We start from the raw sequence: 7500 nt of genomic DNA on the forward strand, positions 1-7500 counted from the left end.
CTCTCTCTCTCTCTTCCTCTGTCACTGCCTCTGTCTCCTTCTCACCCGCTAGTTATTTTTGTTTCTTTCTCACTCTCCATCCCACTCACTCTTACTACTCGCTTTCTCTCTCTGCCTCTTTCACTCTCGCCCGCTCGCTCTTTCTGTCTCATTCCCTTTGTCTGCTGCTCTGCTCTCTTTCTCTTTCTCTTCTCTCTCTTCTTCTCTTCTTCTCTCTCTCTTCTTCTTCTTCTTCTTCTTCTCTCATTCTCTCTCTTTCTCTTTCTGCATGCCAAATTTCCCTCTTAATCTAGTCCACCTATACACCTCTACTACGCCCCTTTCCCCCTCCTAGCTGCAGTGGCAGAGATGAAGGCACAGACAAAAGAACGCATCCTCTATAAACCTAATTTCTCATTTCTTACCCTTGGCTGCCTCCCCTAAATAGAGAGGGAAGATCCAATTGCCTTCCAAGGGTGTGGCGGAATGCTAACATGTATTCATCAAATCAAGATAAGGGTTCGTAGGAGCGCTGAGAGATAACGAGCGTTTATCTAAGAGAGAGAGAGAGAGAGAGAGAGAGAGAGAGAGAGAGAGAGAGAGAGAGAGAGAGAGAGAGAGAGAGAGAGAGAGAGAGAAGAGAGAGAGAGAGAAGAGAGAGAGAGAGAGAGAGAGAGAGAGAGAGAGAGAGAGAGAGAGAGAGAGAGAGAGAGAGAGAGAGAGAGAGAGAGAAAGAGAGAGAGAGAGGGAGTGAGAGACAAACAGAAAGAAAGAGAGAGAGGGAGAGAAAGAGAGAAATAGAGAAGGGGAAACGTAGATTAATCAAGAAGAAAAATAAACACATAAATGGATGACCGTACTGATTATAAAAAAAATCATAAAAAAATCAGAGTTCTTGGTGAATTGAATTATTAGAAACGCTAATCGGTGCATTCAGGAGATATCTGATAGCTTAATGACGCGAAGGTAAACACAATATACCAGCTATTCATCATATGCAACAAGTTACAATCGACAGTTTTATTATCATGATTGCAGAGCATTAATCGAGCTCTGTCCAATCTCATTATATGTTTTAACTCGATCCTCTTTCACTATGACTTGTAGCTCCTTTTCCCATTCCTTGATTCTGCCATGTCTGCTGTTGTATTTTATTTTCAATTCTCTTTCGTAATCGCATATTATCAAATACTTGTTTTGTAACAGAGGTGGAATATATGATACTATATCTACTATTATAAAACAGGTATATAGTTCGTACCCATTAACCTTTTTTAGATAATTTGAACTGCTTATAAGATTTTGCTAAGGATTTACGTTTATTGGTAGGATTCACGGAGCGAGTCCTACCAATTCATTTATTTGGTTGCTTGTACTAAAAACGTTTGGTGTTTTCGGTGATTTCGTCTGGATTGAAAAAAAGTGAGTTTGGAACTGTTTTTCGAAAAAAAATAAGATATAGAAAATACATGCATGTTTCAATACTGCATACTTATAAATACATACATGCATGCATTTATATACATATATAGAGACACACACACACACACTCACGTGCGTGCGCGCGCATGTACCCCACCACACGAACACACACACACATACTCACGCACGTACGCACTAACAACCCACATACACACACACGCACAGTCACACACACAAACTTACAAACGCGCGCGCCTGCACTTACATCCCACATCCATACCCCCCCCCACACACACACACCCACACACATTATCCTTCGGCAAGTCCTGCTCAACCATTCCAATCGATTGAGATATTTAATGGAGATGGAGACAGAAGCGGATTCGAGACGACAAGGAGGAGATGCAAGGTTCTGAAGAAGGATATTATTTTGGATTTTAAAGGACTATGATAAAACCCGTGAATGATATTGGATTTGTCAAATGTATCATACTTTCAGATATATACGTGCTTTTGGTTTATGTTTGTCATCTTTATTGAATATACAAAACATACGATATAAATCCATTTTCCCAGCTACACGAAGCACTTCCTTATGAAAGGCATCTTACAAGACCAAAAGATTCAGGGTGTAAGAGCTGAGAATAAATCTACGGGAGTATAACCCACGTTTCAATACGAAATATCTTGGCATCAGTACACTCCGTGACCTCACACGAAGAGGTCGTGTGGTGCCCTGCTCCGGTGCCCTCGCCCCTTACACATGGATCTCTGGTGTCATGTACGAGGAAATTGTTCATGAATCTTTAGGTGCGCATATACCTCGCAATTGAAACGTCATGAGAGTAGTGATGTGAACATGGCTATGTTTTAAATTCAATTGAATTCATTCCTCCGCCGAGTGCCAAGTACTGTGTTAGTGACCGTTGGATCTGAGTGCCCCGTTGTCCCGAGCGCCATAATTCACCTGTCACGAGGCGGGCGAGCCAGGCGCGCCAGGCGCCGCGGTCACCACCCCCACGATGGGGGAAAACCGCAAAGTAAACACTGAGGGGGAAGACTCGCGGGATAGCTGTCCCACCCCTCCCCCGGCTGAAGAGTGCGCTTCAGCCTGTAATTCAGTGGACAGGACCGCTGAACCCATCGCCATGCAAGAGGCACAAAATGATGGTGATGCCCAGGTGGGTGACGCCGCTGCTGACCAAGGAGGTGACGGCTTCACGTTAGTGGGCCAGAAAAAGAGAAAGAAAAGAGAGCCCAATAACGCCAGCAAGACGCCACTCGCACCGAGGAAAGACTACGTCCGTCTCGCCTTCCCTGAAGGCACCACGAAAAAAGAAAAAATGAAATGGCTACAGGACCTTGGCAACCCCTCTTCGAACCTGCGGGGTAAACCCATTGACCTTGTGAGAGGGGACACGCTCTCCTCGCCATATATCTATGTCGCCCGCTCCCAGCAGAGCTATATAGAAAACCTTACCGGGGGACTTATTGGAGGTATTACCTTCAAATCATGCGATGAAAAGAAGAAATCGGAAAAATATGACGAATACCTCGTCACACATTATAACAAGGACCTTGACCTTGATAATGCATATGCACTCGATGGAGTCCACAAGGCCATTCGAGTGTACAAGGATGGCCAACCATTAAACCGAATCCGCATCGTATGGAAAGGAGAGCAACCCCCTCCAAGTACATACAATTTCTTCGGAAAATACATGCCCACCAGCCACGTGCGGCCGTGGAGGGCATCCCCCGTCATATGCTACAACTGCATGGGAAGCGGCCATGTAGCTAAGTATTGCAAGGATAAGGCACGCTGCGCAGCATGTGGCGAGCAACACAGTGCCAAGGAGTGTCCTCGCAGTGCTGCAGGGCGAGAGCCTGCTGCAGATGCACCGAGCTTCGTCCCGTCCTGCTTCAGGTGTGGGAAGGCAGGTGTCACTGCCTGGCACTGGGGGTGCACAGCCCTCCCTGCTCTGGCACCTCACCCCCCTCCTCCTGTGGCCGCAGCACCGACCGCGAGTGCCCAGCGCGGCCCTCCCTGCCCTAGCCCCTCCCCCCCACCCCCTGTGGCCCCGGCACCGACCGCGAGTGACCAGCGCGGCCCTCCTAACCCAGCCCGCGGCCAGCGTGCCGGGGGAGTGCCCAGCCGTGCCGTGTGTGACGTCACCAGCCGCAGAGACTTCCCAGGGCTGTCGGCGAGTGGGGAAGCAGAGGTAGCCGAACTACGCGACACGGTTGCGTTGTTGAAGGAGCAGGTTGACAAGATGATGCTAATCATCACAGAGCTCAAGACCGCGACCCCCCTCCCCCCCCAGGCGCCCGCCGAGGCGGCCGTCCCTCACCCTCGGGCAGGGATGACCGCAGGCCTGGCCGGGGAATCCCCCGCAAAACCATGTGGAAGAAGTGACGTCACGCCAGCTGACCATAGTGACATAAATGTGCAGGAGCTTTTAAAGGAAATCAAAGCTCTGAGACAAGAAAACAATAACTTGAGACAGGACAAGGAAAATATGAACAGGGACTGTCATTGCCGAGATACTACTGCTGCTATTAGTGTTAAAGAAACGAGCGAGCAGATACGATGTCATGACATCAGTGCTGATAACCAGAGTGGGCGTGTCAGCGCTGACAGCAGCGACGAACACTACCACGATCCCTGCGGCACCGAGTCAGACGAGGAGTCCAGTGACGTCACCAGCCCCCCAGGTACACCCGGCACAACAACCGAGGGGACTGTGCTAAGAAGTGGGACAAAGCTAAGACCTAATATTTGACATGGTTAAAAGTACTTTTAAGCTTAGGACAATCATCTGTAATAGAATGTACATTATTCATGAAGTTATATGTTTCTTATGTGAACCTAAATTCCGTAATATCAATGGATATAAGCGCATGAAGTACAGATTCCATAATAATACACTACTCACATATGGATAGACACACAATTAAATTCATATCATGGAATATGCGTAGTATTAAACCTAGGCTGAGTGACCTAGAGTTTTATATTCGTAAATATAATATTGATGTGATTTGCGTGCAAGAACCTTTTGCTGCTGCTGCTAAAATGAAAATTGCACCTTCAATTAAGGGATATCATTCTTATGTGAATACAGCCATGACTGGATTGTTGACATATGTGAAGGTAACATTGCCACATAAATTAGTTAAAAAATCCGAGAACACTGATGTTCAATTTCATCATTTAAAAATTCAGACTGCCTCTGGGTATTTTTCACTATATAATATATATGCCAGATCGTCAAAATTTCTGGCTGTTTCTTTACCCAATTTTCACAACCAAGGCACGTTATGCATGGGCGACCTTAATGCAAGGCACCCACACTTTGGAGACAGCCAGCGTAATAGTAATGGGGAAGAATTCAAACATTTCATTAATAGTAGATCACTAACAGTATATGACACAGAAATAGAAACTCATTTGGGAGGTGGCAGGTTAGATTACGTATTTGGCAAAAATCTAGTTCATGGTAATGTCTGTACTTCACTGGTACGAGAATTAGTTAGTGACCACTTTGCAATCCGAACTGACTATACTGTTGACAGCAACTCAGCCCCTAAAACACCTAGGCTTAGAATAATCATCCCACCGGGCCTGGAGCATCACTTCAAGGCACGTGTCTTTGATTGGTACAACACATATGAAGTAACAACAGTTGAAAATTTTTCTCAGGATTTAATCAAAGTTGTCACTGACTACTATAACACATGGGTCTGTTCACGAAAACTCTCGAAGAAAAAGAGCCCCCAAGCCCCCCATGCTCCGAGGTGGATCAATGACCCAATTCTAGCCAAGGAACATCAACGAGTTCAGGAGCTTGCCAATTGCTATAGAGATAACAAGACGTCAGACAATCTTATTCAGTTTCTTAAAGCCAATAAAGAATTCAGAGAACTAAAAACTGAGATTCGCAGTAAACACTGGGAACAATTTTTGCAAAGCATCAATAGTCAAACTTCCATGGCTGATGTATGGAGAAAGATTAATAGGCTGACAGGTAAAGCTCCCACAACACCGCAGTTTCACAGCCCACAAGAACAGGCTAATATGCTACTGGAGCAGTGGGCTGAAAACTCTCAGCTGAGCTCACTTCCACAAGGGATAAAAGACCATCTCGACAAGTCAAAAATAGATAGGAAATTCAATATAGCAGTAGCCTGTGCTGCCATTGACCCATCCGACTTTGCCGAAATAACCGAGTGGGAGCTGAGAAATGCCCTTGTGAAAGGCAAGGCAACAGCCCCTGGCGAGGATGGCATTACTTACAGTGTTCTTCGCCTCATTGCGCAGGTGCCAGGCAACCCACTCTTACACCTGTATAGACTCAGCCTATCACAAGGAATCCTCCCAAGCTCCTGGACTAAAAGTTTAATCATCCCTATACCCAAATCCAACACTGACAAATACAGACCAATTTCCTTGACCTCCTGTCTGTGCAAAGTACTTGAGAGAATAATTCTGAACAGACTCATGTACCGTATACATGCTAAGTTATCCCCAAGACTGTATGGATTTCTCCCAGGACGTAGCAGTCAGCATTGTTTTGCAGAATACTTAACAAACTCAATACCAGGCATGCAAACCGTATTTCTTGATCTTCAATCTGCCTTTGATATTGCAAACAGAGAAATGATCCTTGAGCAACTAGCTAGCTTTGGTATTCAGGGAAAACTGTTAACATGGATTCAAATGTATCTATCCAATCGATCGGCTCAGGTTTTCTTCAGGGGTGTTAAGAGTACTCATGCAAAAGTGTTTGAACTCGGCACACCTCAGGGAGGCGTACTTAGTCCCATGCTATTTAACATCCTAATGCATAGATTACTAGGCGATATACCACTTGAGGGCAGTGACTCCATTATTTGCTATGCCGATGATATTTGCATTAAATCCTCATCCGAAGAGAGAATGCAACAGATCCTTGATGTGCTTTCAGCAAGGGCTACAGAGTGTGGCTTGATAATATCGACTGAAAAAACCAAGGCACTTAACCCTAAAACAATCCCTCTGCCAAGGTTTCACATCAATGACGTTGAGCTAGATCTCTGTCACCAATACAAATATCTCGGGGTGGCTGTTAATGATGCAGAGTTCATACAAAACCTGAAGAAAAGGCTGTGGGAACGTCTGAAGCCACTTAGGACACTTGTCGGCAAAGACCATGGTATTAATGTCAATATTGCTAGACTCTTTTACCTGTCATACATACGGTCGGTCATAGATTATCATGCATTGCACCTAGTATTATACAAGGAATCAGAGTTGGCTAGTTTAGAAATTGTACAAAATGAGGCCATGAGGCTTATTCTCGGCGCCCCTAAGACAACGAGGATTGTGAATATGAGATCAGAACTTAATTTGCCGTCTGTCTATGAAAGAATATTATACATAAACACCACATTTAGCGTCAAAGCAATAAGAGAACCCCTCTATTGTACAGAGTTCCAAAGACAACTAAAACATAGAATAGTGGAGCTAACTTTGAATGGCAACATCGATTCAAATTCAAATCCATGGCAACAAGTAACATGTCTCAGCTGAACATATCCATAACTAAGACCCTACATGGACGTTCTGCTCCACCGTGGAAAATGTCGGACCTAAGTGTATTTTATACGACTGCCCCAAAAAAAGACAGTGTCCCCCCTGCTGTACTTAAGCAGTATGCTTTAGCAATTATCAATGAGCACCTTGAAACTATGCCCAATGCGTATGAATGCTACACTGATGGATCCTTGCAGTCTGGGAGTAGAGCAGGATGCGCTTTTGTCGTATATAAAAACAATATTTTGCAGCACCAGGATTGTAGGCGGGTTCATGACTGGGCTAGCACTACGCAAACTGAGTTGGCAGGAATGCTCATAGCCACCGAATTTCTATTAAGTCAAGGCTCAGGAGTCATTTTCTGCGACTCACAGAGTGCTCTCCAGGCATTGAACACACTAGACAAAGGTGCAGGAAATATTGCAAATGACATAAGGATAAATGTGTATCGTGCAAAAGAACGAGGCCATGATATACGTTTTGTGTGGATACCATCGCATGTTGGAATCCCCAGGCATGATCAT

At 45.1% G+C, this 7500-nt stretch overlaps 1 protein-coding gene across 2 annotated transcripts in view; it reads left to right on the plus strand.

Annotated features, from left to right (window-relative positions):
* Positions 1 to 7500, plus strand: part of LOC113817916 (uncharacterized) — a 244861-nt gene that overhangs the window by 195886 nt on the left and 41475 nt on the right. The window lies entirely within an intron of this gene.

The sequence above is a fragment of the Penaeus vannamei genome, chromosome 1, assembly GCF_042767895.1.
Source record: "Penaeus vannamei isolate JL-2024 chromosome 1, ASM4276789v1, whole genome shotgun sequence".
In the NCBI taxonomy this organism is placed as follows: domain Eukaryota; kingdom Metazoa; phylum Arthropoda; class Malacostraca; order Decapoda; family Penaeidae; genus Penaeus; species Penaeus vannamei.